This window comes from Panicum hallii, chromosome 4 (assembly GCF_002211085.1).
Source record: "Panicum hallii strain FIL2 chromosome 4, PHallii_v3.1, whole genome shotgun sequence".
Lineage (NCBI taxonomy): Eukaryota > Viridiplantae > Streptophyta > Magnoliopsida > Poales > Poaceae > Panicum > Panicum hallii.
In genome coordinates this window covers 51,381,289-51,393,055 of record NC_038045.1, presented here as the reverse complement: position 1 = coordinate 51,393,055, position 11,767 = coordinate 51,381,289, and the positions used below count along the sequence as shown (strand labels likewise).

Genomic DNA, 11,767 nt, shown 5'->3' with positions numbered 1-11,767 from the left:
GGAGCCCCGGCATGGCCAGCAATAAGTACCGCCGCCGCCCTAGATTGTCCGCCATGGATTTGGAAATGTTTGCAAAATAGTCTCCGAGAAAAATCTAAAATAAAATCCTGTAGTATGTATCTCGGTTGTTTTACAAAACCTCCGGTAAAAATATACAACCTTGAGATCCAGCCTAACAAAGACCTTTTGCAACTAACCTAAATTTTTCCCAATTCGTGAGTGCTATTCAATTTGTCCTGCGAAAACCCCCTGCTAACCTCCATAGATATATTTAAACCTCTTAATTTAATTTCTTTTACTCCGTTGTAGTCCATTCGTGTTGATCAAAGCTTGGCATTTATCATAATACATGTTTTTGAAATTTAATTTAAAGATTAATTTAATTAATACTTAATTTAATGAATTTTCGAAGCAAAATTTAATTAGATTTTTTAATTATTACGTGTACATCTATGCTAGTATACTGATCGAAAATAATTAAAAATATTTCTCACCTATATTACGTGTCTGTCAAAAATATTTTTTTCCACCATCCCGCACATTGCCCGCCCGCGTACCCTGAACTGAACTGGACCAGCTCCAGCCTCGCGGCGCGGCTCCGCGTTCCCGCCCGTGTCGCTTCCCTGCAGCCGCCGACCTCGCGGGCGACCTCGCTGCGGAGGGGAAGCGGATACGGAGGCGGCGGCGGCGGCTTCCGCTGCAGCTCGCGTCTCCTCGCTCAGTTGCTCCGCAGCGCTCGACCGCATGGCCGACGATACGTGGGCGCTCGGCCTCGCGGCGTGGGAGGTGACCGCCATCTTCGCGGGTCCCCCTGGGCGCTGCTTGTTTCTCGACGGCCGACTGCGCCGGCGCGAGCGGCAGCTCCGAGGGCAGCGGGCCCTGCTGGGCGCGTGCGACGCCGGCAAGGAGGAGGAGGAAACCGACAAGCAGAAGCAGCACGGGGAGGCGCAGGGCGACGGACGAGAGTGCCTCCTCTCCGTGCGAATCTCAAGAACTAGCTGGGCGACCCAATGGGCAAGGGCTGGCAGGACGAAGGCAAGCGGCGGGACGGATCCGCCTCCTGCCAAATAAGTTTTAATAGTGCCTCCTCTCCGTGCGAATCTCAAGAGCACTTCCAATAAAATGTCCTATCAAATTGTATGTTTAATAATTTTAACTCTTATTGTTCCAACAATTATCTTTAGATAAGATAAAATGTATTACAAGACTGCAAATAAGTGATTTTTTGTTAGAAGATCATTTCTAAGATTTTTAGAAATGATTATAGTGTTGCTTAATGCAAGAATGACCGATATGATGGATCCACAAGTCTTGAAGGTTTTACAAAGCACGTACGTGCTCCACGTACATTTTCCTAGGCTTGGACGTGGCCGACACCTGGGGTAGCACATGCAGCGGGGGTCTTGGGAGGCTTATTCCAAATTGCAGGTGCGGCTGGGATCCTCATTTATCGCAGAAGGCCCACCACAAGGTCTTCCAGTCCCCGCCGCCCCATAACTCACCACCACCATCAAGCTGCTACGCCCCTATTCTGATCCTAGCCCACCGGTTGTCTCGCCGCCGCCTCCAGCCGGCGACGTCCCCGCCGCCGCCTGGCTTCCCTACAGCCCCCACCCCTTTTCTAAGCACCGCAGCGTTGGATTCCCCTCGGCAGCCCCGTTCCCCGAACCCCCGGCACCTCTGCAGTGAGGAAGAAGATAAACAGTAGCGACTGGGTCCACTTGCAGCGAGACAACAACCCTTCTTTGACAGCCCAGCTCCCACCAGCGCGCGCAACTAGGAACATTCTCGGGGTCTTAGGGCTCCATCCTTAAAGGCATTACAAGCACGTCTCCTCGGTGGCGAGGCGGGGAGACTATACATCACGCGCGCGGCAAGTGCGTGACATCTGAAGCGTACCGACAGTTCATTCCAACCTTTTATGGCTCAGGCCACGCACCCTCTTCCTCCTCCGCCTCGCCATTGCGGCGTCGCCGCCGCCGCTGCTTCTCCGCGTCGCCGCTGGAGCTTCGAGGTTCGGGTTCGGGGCTTCAAAGTTCTGGGTTGCCGGGGTAGGGTTGCTCCGGCGTGCCCGGCTATAGAGGGAGCTCGGCGGCGGCAAGGTAGCGGGCGGAGGTGACAGGTTGTGGATGGAGCGGCGGGACAGCGGGACGCCGGCGGCCGCTGGTTGTGGAGGACAACCGGTGAACCATGGAGGACCCTATACTTATCTTCTTGCTTGCACGAGAGCCCTTAAAATTATAGAGCCAGCCCTGGCTGCCCCCTTTCCGGCGGTGCGGTGCCGGATCCCTAATCCCTGAAAGCAAAGTCAATAGACGGGAGTGAATCAGCTGGCTACCTGAAGTGGTGGCTGCTTAGCTGCAGCATCCAGGCGCGACACACCGCGCAAGTCCCTCGCGCCGGCAGCGACCGGTACGGCGGTGCCTCACGGGGTCGGACCGTTGGAGAGATGCAAGAGGCCCGAAGGAGGGAGCACATGGACTCTTCTGTTGGGCGGGGCCGAGCCCGCTTCGTTAACTTGGAAAGGGAAAGGTCCGTCGGCGGCCGAGAGGTGAAAGAATATATGGGCCGGACAGTTATGGGCTTTCTATACCAACACCACCCAGGATGATGATGTAGCTTTCAGGTTTTCAGCCCATCACACTCATTTCTGTATAAATATTGTTTTTTTGGATTAAAGTGAGATTTTTTTTCTGAGGACAAGAGCTGTCGAGGTCACGTCGAGCGCGTCACCATGGACTTGCCAAGGACTAGCAGCCGCTGCCGTGCACGGCGAGAGGGGTCATGCGTCACTGCAGGTGACAAGATCCGAATTCATCACCTAGTGAGTGACCAGTTGGAAAGAGCAGTGGACCAAAACATAGTACACAGATATACGATGCAAATGACTGTCAGATAACCCCCACCGTGTGTGCATACGCATAACCAATGTTTAAAAAAGCGCTAGACAGTATCTAGACAGCGACCCACCGCCTAGAGCATAGGCGAGCCTAGTCGAGCCTAGACGTTTAAAGGCGATTTTCTAGGCGGTGCTGTATACGTAGACATTTCTTATCATACACATCAACTATCACTAAAAGAAAAGGAAAATCAGAGAATAGTGAGCTTAAAGTTAGATAGAAGACCCATCCAAACGGCCCAACCGAGTCTCAACAGTCAACCCCACCTTATCTCTAGCCTCAACCTTATCGGCTCCCCACCCTGCCTCCTCCTCCACCCATCTCCTTCGCTACCCAGGCCACCACCACCGCCGCCACCCTCCCACCCCTGCTTCCTCCTCCGTTGCCATGGACGACGTTGCCCGCCCGCCCGCCCATGCCTATGCCTCCTCCACCACCTGCTCTACCTCATCTGACTCTCACCTCCTCCGCCGCCGCTTCCGCTTGATGTCCCTTCCTCACCAGCACATGGCGTCCCCGCCTCCCCCACGTGTCCCTACCTGGCGGATCTGCGTGGCGACCACCAGGGATGGAATTCCGACCATCCTTCGCCCGCCGACGAGCTAGCGCCGCCTAAGGGACCGCCTACCCCCTAGGCCAGGAGGAACCCCTCACCTAGCGCTTAGTCGCGCCTAGGCAGCCGCCTAGAACCGCTTTTTGAACATCGCGCATAACTGATAATGATCTCTCGAGTTTTCGCAACAGCGTCATGGATTCACATAGAAATACCAGCTAGTAAAACAAAACAAACATGGAAACATTTCTGCAAAGGAAAGCATTCGCTATAATAAAGATGCACATTCACTTCTTATTAGACAGGTGGCCACCGGGCCAAGTCCCACGGAAGCCACAATCCATCCATCACAGCATGCCATACGAAAGTATCTTCAATTTCGCCCTTACGAGGCTGCACACAGAAAAGTGATCGTAAGGTATAATCAAAAATGGAAAATGGACAGCGTCATTGAAAAACTAAATAAAAAAACATGCTGCAATAGTATAACTATCAGAACTAGCATAGTAAGCACCAAAAAGAAATACTTAATAGATTCAAGTACCCACAACAATGTTTCATCACTTACAAAATCAGCATAAGGTAATTCTTCTAAAATCAATCATAATTCAGTGTTAATTATTTGACGAACATGGAGGATTGGCAATCAACACACAACTGGTGTTATCAACACAGCATACAGAGAAGCAACATGATACCCCCACAATTACCATGCTTACGCCCTGCAGATAGTAGCCAGTATCTAAGTGTGCCACGACATGAGTACATTTTGATATACTACTACACCAATTCTCCGATTTAAGTGATTTCAGTTCTGAATGGTGCAACGTAAAGCCAACGAGACAAGACCCACTGGGAGAAGATGAATGGTGTTGAGGTTAAACCACCAGTGCGTGAGAAGAAGGTTGATAGGTTTAAGAAATCTAGGAGACAGCAGCCACAAGAATTTCAGGGAGATACGAAGCTATCCAAGCATGGTGAGACATGGCCAGGGTGGAGAGGATGAGAAGGTCAATTCCCAATTTCTTAACATGTGCATCCAAACATGAATTGGTATTTGACACTTCATTGGATCCAACTAGCAACTTCATCTACATCCAAACAAAAGATTTGGTATTGTAACCCATTTCCAATACTAGTTTGCTTTGGTATTGGTACCCAATTCATTTCCAGCTGCTCAATATCTACATCCAAACGGAGGCATAGGTGATTTGTAAGCTCACTTTTACAAAATGGCTAAAATTATTTTTGAACCCCAAATTATAGGTCCTGCCTGATGTCGAAGTCAGCCCAATCAATTATAATGAGCAGAGCAACTCTGTCATCTCAATCTTCATGACAAGGCTTGTATTTATGAAGTTATTACTTATTATCCTTAAATGAAATCAAGCACAATTGGCTTCATAATATTTGGCAGCCTACATCATCAACCAGGTTCCTAGGGATCATGCAACACCATTGCCAGAGCCTTTCTTTTATATCAGGATGGATGTGTCGCAGTGTCCACTCACCAAAGAAACAATAGAGAGGTGAGCAACAGCCAGGAAGAGAAAAGCAGCGAAAAGTAAGAACAGAGACACCAAGAAAACAAAGAACTGAAGACTCTTCAGTAAGGACAGTGGAAGCTGCCCAATTGTCCACAACAGCATTGTTTCTTTCTTTTTTCTTCAGAGATTACAACAATATATTTACATTGTGAAGTAGTTGTTTCTATTTTTGTATTTCGACTATCAAAACTATGGCTTTCATCATTTTGTTCTGCATTGTAAGCAGGCTTTCTCATTTTGCAAGAACTACATATCACTGCTCTTTATTACGTGCAACGTCAATGCGCAGCACCTACACTGATCTTAATTTTGTCTTACGTGATTATTCGGATTATCATGTTCAGAAAAATAGAAAACACCTCAAAGCTAGTAAACCAAGTGCAGAATGAGCCTAAAACAATACACTTAAGCAAGATTGTGGACGTGCTTGCACCACCGTCAAGTTCTTGGACAGATCCACACCGACCTCACAAGTTGTTGGACCTCCCATGCAATTTACTCCCATTTTTCATCTAGTATATTGTTGCCTATTCTACTAGTAAAAAAAAATACCATAAACCAACAAATGGTAGTTGTACAAGGAGATACAATTCCTTGAAGATTCAAGTGTCGAAAGCATGAGTACCTCCAATGGTTGAACACGATCTCATGATGGCACATGAGTTATAAGGTTATGAGGAGAGCAGCGGTAATCGCTACGGGCATGGAAAATAAACATGGATAAAACATCATATGCCCTAGTTAGAATGGTATAAGCAATAAGTACCTTGGGATATCCAGAAATGTCTAATCATCGATGGAGGAGTCCTCCTGTATGGAAAAGAATGATTGTAATAATGTGCAAACAAAAGAGTCCACATGTAAAGGCGAAAAATGAAAGGCTTTTCTGTAGTGAGAACACATACCGTATCAGTGCTTGCTAGACCATCAGAGGTTTGGGCATTTAGCTCAATTTCTGAAGGAAAAAAAAAAGCAAACTTAAGTTTGTTCTTATTTAAAAGGTACAGTTACATATCAAATTAACAGGATAGAGAAAAAAACTTTATGGTCATTGTTCAACAGATAGTTGTCATTCCGCGTGGTACCAATTGAATACACCTTGCACATGATTCGAACTTAACATGATGAACATATTTATGGTAAATTTAACCCCACTCATATGATACATCCAAACTCCAAAAATGCGAAAGCAAGTGAACCATCATTATCATTCAAATTGGAAGCAATATATACCTGGGCCGCTGTTGTTGAGATACTTTGTAAACGAGCTTGGATAGTATGCTGTCGAGAACCAAGGCAAGGTCGCTCCACAAAAACTGGATACTGCTTGCAACTTGTTTGAGTTCATGTCAACAGCAACCACCCCCATGTAAATCTGCCAAATTGTTTGACACCCCCCCTAAAAAAACATGTACCATGCTATATATTATTTACAGCTATGCTATGATCTTGTTAAATTGAACACTTAGAAATAGCCAAATGTTGGATTGACAATGATATGTCTGTCAATGATACGTACCTAGTATGCTTATAAAGCTTTATATCAGGGGTTTCATAAAGCCTTAGCACTTTTGAACAGCAAAAACAATTCACGTTTTGTTTTATGTTGCGTCCAAAACTTGACTTTGTTGTTGTCTCTTAAGAGTTTGGTGTGGCTAATCATCTTATTCATTTCGTTTGTCATCACAAAAAGTGCCATTGTCAATGCATTCAAAAGGTATATTCCCGCTGACAGTTACCTTCATGGGACAGAAATTACTGTCAACTGCTACAATTTCCCTATTTTTGAAAGGTAAAATTACTTTACTCACAATGAAAATGTGTCTACTGTTCCCTTAATATGTGAGTATTTGACCATTAATAATAATTTCAGAAACGAGATGCTGTTTGAATTTTTGGTGAACCATGGACCTTGATGTACTAACATATTCGATGTAGGATCGATGGGGTGGTATATGGTAGATGAAAGCTTCAAACAGTCGAGTTTGATAGACGAAGTCGGAACAGTATGCTTATGCGTAAAGATCTATTTCTCCACTACCACTAGTGACCCGCCATTCTTTTCGAACCTTTCCAATGCGTTGCTTAATATCCCTACTGACGTCCCTACTAACTTCGAAATCCATGGAGAGATTCATCACATTTATATACAATCACATTGCTTTTCTTCCTGCACTCAGCCGCTCCAATCTCATTTACAACCTAATGAGAGTGTACATGGCGCTAAGTCCCAATGAACAAGCCAACTTGTGGCATGTATTGATCAATATACTCCTCCAATCCGACTGGAGATAAAAGGTGCCTATGCATACGGTTTTTTATGATGTATACCAGAATCGCCCAATGAAGGGGAGGTTGAGGAATTTTGGGACTTTTTATTCTTCTTCTGGAATGGACCTGCTGAGGTATCAAAGAAACTTCGTAGTACATGCTGTAGACCATCTGAAGGTATGCTGTTCAAGCTTCCTAGCTTAGGAAGCTTAAGAATTAAGACATGATATACAATGTCCACATTTATATTGTGCATCATTTTTTTATGCTCATATACATATAATTGATGTTTTGTCTCCTGCACCCTATCTATATTGTGCTTGCTCTGATAAGGGAGCTCATTGGTCATCACAAGTTGGGTGTGCTAACCTACAAGATTTTCTTTATGACATCTTTCGCTGCATTTTCAGAGCGAGATTATGACATCTAAGGCATCGTTCGATGAACCGAAGACACCCCCCCCCCCACACACACACCCACATGGTATTAAAGCACATTTTCTACATGTGTATCACCTTGATGAAGGATGGTATTAAACTGGACATGAGGTAATTATGCCATTGATTCACAAGAGAAAATACCCATAAAATCTCTCTCTGGAATCCAAGAGATATCCCCAGTCTCAACACCGAACTCTCCAATTGCTGCAGCCAACATGCAAGGTCATGGCAGACAAAGAGGAGAAAAATTGAAGCCTTCACCAGGCATCGTTCAATGAACACAAGACACCCCCCCCCCAACACACGCACACCCACCCACCCACCCCCACCACAAAAAAGAAAGGAAATGTATGATCTAAGGCAACAGCTCTAGCTAATCTCGCTCTGAAAATGCAGCGAAGGATGGTATAAAGAAAATCTTGTAGGTTAGCACACCCAACTTGTGATGACCAATGAGCTCCCTTATCAGAGCAAACACAGTATAGATAGGGTGCAGGAGACAAAACATCAACTATATGTATATGAGTATAAAAAAATGATGCACAATATAAATGTGGACATTGTATATCATATCTTAACTGTTAAGCTAGGAAACTTGAACAACATACCTTCAGATGATCTACAGCATGCACTACGAAGTTTCTTTGATACCTCAGCAGGTCCATTCCAGAAGAAGAATAAAAAGTCCCAAAATTTCTCGACCTCCCCTTCATTGGGCGATTCTGGTATACATCATAAAAAATCTTATGCATAGACAACTTTTATCTCCAGTCGGCCACTTTTTGAGTTAGAGGAGTATATTGATCAACACATGCCACAAATTGGCTTGTTCATTGGGACTTAGCGCCATGTACACTCTCATTAGGTTGTAAATGAGATTGGAGCGGCTGAGTGCAGAAAGAAAAGCAATGTGATTGTATATAAATGTGATGAATCTCTCCATGGATTTCAAGTTAGCAGGGACGTCAGTAGGGATATTAAGCAAGGCATTGGAAAGGTTCGAAAAGAATGGCGCGTCACTAGTGGTAGTGGAAAAATAGATCTTTACGTATAAGCATACTGTTCCGACTTCGCCTACTAAGGTCGACTGTTTGAAGCTTTCATCCACCATATACCACCCCATCGATTCTACATCGAATATGTTAGTACATCAAGGTCCATGGTTCACCAGAAATTCAAATAGCATTTCGTTTCTGAAATTATTATTAACGGTCAAATACTCACATATTGAGGGAACAGTAGACAAATTTTCATTGTAAGTAAAGTAATTTTACCTTTTAAAAATAGGAAAATTGTAGCAGTTGACAGTAATTTATATCCCATGAAAGTAACTGTCAGCGGGAATATACCTTTTGAATGCATTGACAATGGCACTTTTTATCATGACAAACGAAATGAATAAGATAATTAGCCACACCAAACTCTTAAGAGACAACAACAAAATCAAATTTTGGACCCAATATAAAACAAAACGTGAATTATTTTTGTTGTTCAAAAGTGCTAAGGTTTTATGAAACCCCAGATATAAAGCTTTATAACCATACTAGGTACGTATCATTGACAGACATATCATTGTCAATCCAGCATTTGACTATTTCTAGGTGTTCAATTTAACAAGATCGTAGCATAACTGTAAACAATATATAGCACAGTATTTTTTTTTTTTTGAGGGGTGTCAAACAATTTAGCAGATTTGCATGGTTTTTTAAAAACAAACATATGATAGGCTGGGGCTGTATTCCTTGATGCGCAGATAATCTATCCTCAGGACTGAAGACTGCTTCATGGTCATCGCCGCTAAGTCCGCCTTGTAAAACTCCACAGCATCATTCTCCTCCTTGAAACTAATCCAGCAGCATTACAGGTTAAGATTAGCAGAGTCCAAAGAATAAATGCGCGCGCGAGCTCAATTTTAATAACCATGAAGCAAAAGAAGGTTCTGAAGTGAATTTCGCCGAAAAAACGGACTATGCCCACCGATGGAACACATACCTACCAAAGAAGGCCTCTGCGCCGCCGCCTCCGCCGCCGCGAAGCCCCTTCCCTCGCCCTCGCCCCGGCCCTCCCCCCGGGTGGCGGCCGGCAGGATCTGCCCCCCCCCCCCCCCCCCCGCGCCGTTGGCCGGTGAGCACGCCGCACCCCAACACCGCCCCCCCCCAGCGGCGCGGATCTGCCCACCACGGCCCGCAGCCCCCGCCCGCCGGCGAGAGCCAGCCCCCCCGCCCCGGCCCGCCGCGGCGGCTGGTGAGCGCGCCGGCCCCCACCCCCCGGCAGCGGCGCGGATCTGCCCCCCCCCCCCCCCCCCCCCGTCAGCGGCGCGGATCTGCCCACCCCCCGCCCCGGCCCGCGGCGGCGGCTGGTGAGCGCGCGCCGGCCCCCACCCCCCGGCAGCGGCGCGGATCTGCGCCCCCCCCCCCCCCCCCGCCCCCGCCCGACCCCGCTCCCAGCGAGCCCGCCAGCCCCCGTCCCCCCGGGAATGCATAACTGACATGGTGCCCCCGGGACTCCCGGGGTAAGTTCACGATAACAAAACCGTATTCAGCTGCCTCTCCAACCAAATGGAAGGTTCTGCTCTACCGGACTCTCCAACCAAATAAAAAATAGAGCAGCTCTATTCTCCTTACCAAATGTACAGAGAAACGGCTCCATCCTCATAATTTGAAATAGAGCCATATTTCATTCAGGTTGGCTCCCTAACAAAGGCAGCCTAAGGATCCGTTTGGTTGGGGAGACAACTTGGATGGAACAGCTCCATTCCAATTTCTAAAGAATAGAGCCGCTCTGTTCTACGTTTGGCAAGTAGAATGGAGCCGCTCCATTTTTTGTTTGATTGGAGAGCGCAGTAGAGCAGAACCATTCCATCCCATATTTGGTTGGAGAACCATTCCGTTCAATCTCGATTCCGGCCGGCAGGGTTGGGGGGGCGCCTGGGCATCCTCCTGGGGTCGGCCTCCTGACGGGCGCCTCCATCCTCGGTCCACTGCCACCGAGCGTGGACGCTCACACTGCCCACACCGTCTAGCGCAAGCACCCCCTGCTCCCGCTCGCCTGCGACGGAGCCATGGGTCTCATCCCCTTCGGCTTGCTGCCTATGGACCCCGCCACCGCCACCACACTCACCGGCGCCATTTCTCCCCCGTTCCCTGCCGGCACAGCTGCCAACAGCGCCGCGTACTGCATCGACCCGGCCCTGTTCGCGTCCCTCCGGGGGCGGCGCCTGGGCATCCTCTGGGTCGGCGGGGGGGGGGGGGGGGGGAGGGTGGGGGGCGGCTGGAATCGCCGGCGGGCAGGCGCATCCGCGCGGGGGGGCCGGCTGGAATCGCCGACGGGCAGGCGCATCCGCGCGGGGGCGCGCGCCTGGGCATCCTGCCGCGGGGGGGGGGGGGCAGTCCTCCGAGGCGAGCGACGGAATCGCCGGTGGGCGGGCGCCTGGTGGGCCGGGGGGGGGGGCGTGCCCGGGGGCTCTGGCGGCGGCACCCCGGGGGGGGGGGCGGGGCAGGGCGGACGCAGGAACAGGAGCGCTCGCGTCCGGCCGATTTGGGCGAGCGGCCCATTCCGCATCTTACGGGAATATTGGCATCTTTGGACTCCCGGAGCCACTCCGCTCCTAGTCAGTTACAACCAAACATGTGGAAAAGGGGAGCGGAGCGGCTCCGTTCCGATTCGCTCCCCAACCAAATACACGCTAAGTGGTAATGTGACTCGGTGCGGCTGTGGCGCTGTACACTAGGGTTTTGGATGGCTGGGTACCAAGTGGCTGCTGGGCTGTGGGCTGGTGCACGGGGTTGCCAAACGGGCTTCTCGTCTCGTGCAGCCGTGCAGGCTACTCCGATTCCTATTTCATTAACCGCGCGGGCCGAAAGCTTATTGGACTGAATTCACGACATCGGCCCATGTGGGATTCGTTCTGCTGATTGATAATGCGACATGTTCAGTTGGTGTTAGAAACGAGTGCCGTGGAGGACCAGGTCCTGTTGGTGTTAGACTAGTTCATGCTTTGTTCAGTGTATCCAGTGAGCTCGAACCTTCGTGGTCACTGGTCTGAGCTAATCTGAA

At 48.5% G+C, this 11,767-nt stretch overlaps 1 long non-coding RNA gene across 2 annotated transcripts; it reads right to left on the bottom strand.

The window, feature by feature from the left end:
* Nucleotides 1-3,610: 3,610 nt before the first annotated feature.
* Nucleotides 3,611-9,773, bottom strand: LOC112890098. 2 transcript variants are annotated; one of them, XR_003228253.1, is made up of 5 exons: nucleotides 9,704-9,773; nucleotides 6,234-9,555; nucleotides 5,906-5,955; nucleotides 5,767-5,810; nucleotides 3,611-3,846 (listed from the first exon to the last, which is right to left on the bottom strand). It is a non-coding gene; the product is annotated as an uncharacterized LOC112890098 (long non-coding RNA). The 2 variants fall into 2 exon arrangements; XR_003228254.1 differs by having other exon boundaries at nucleotides 9,708-9,768.
* Between the last annotated feature and the right edge of the window lie 1,994 nt (nucleotides 9,774-11,767).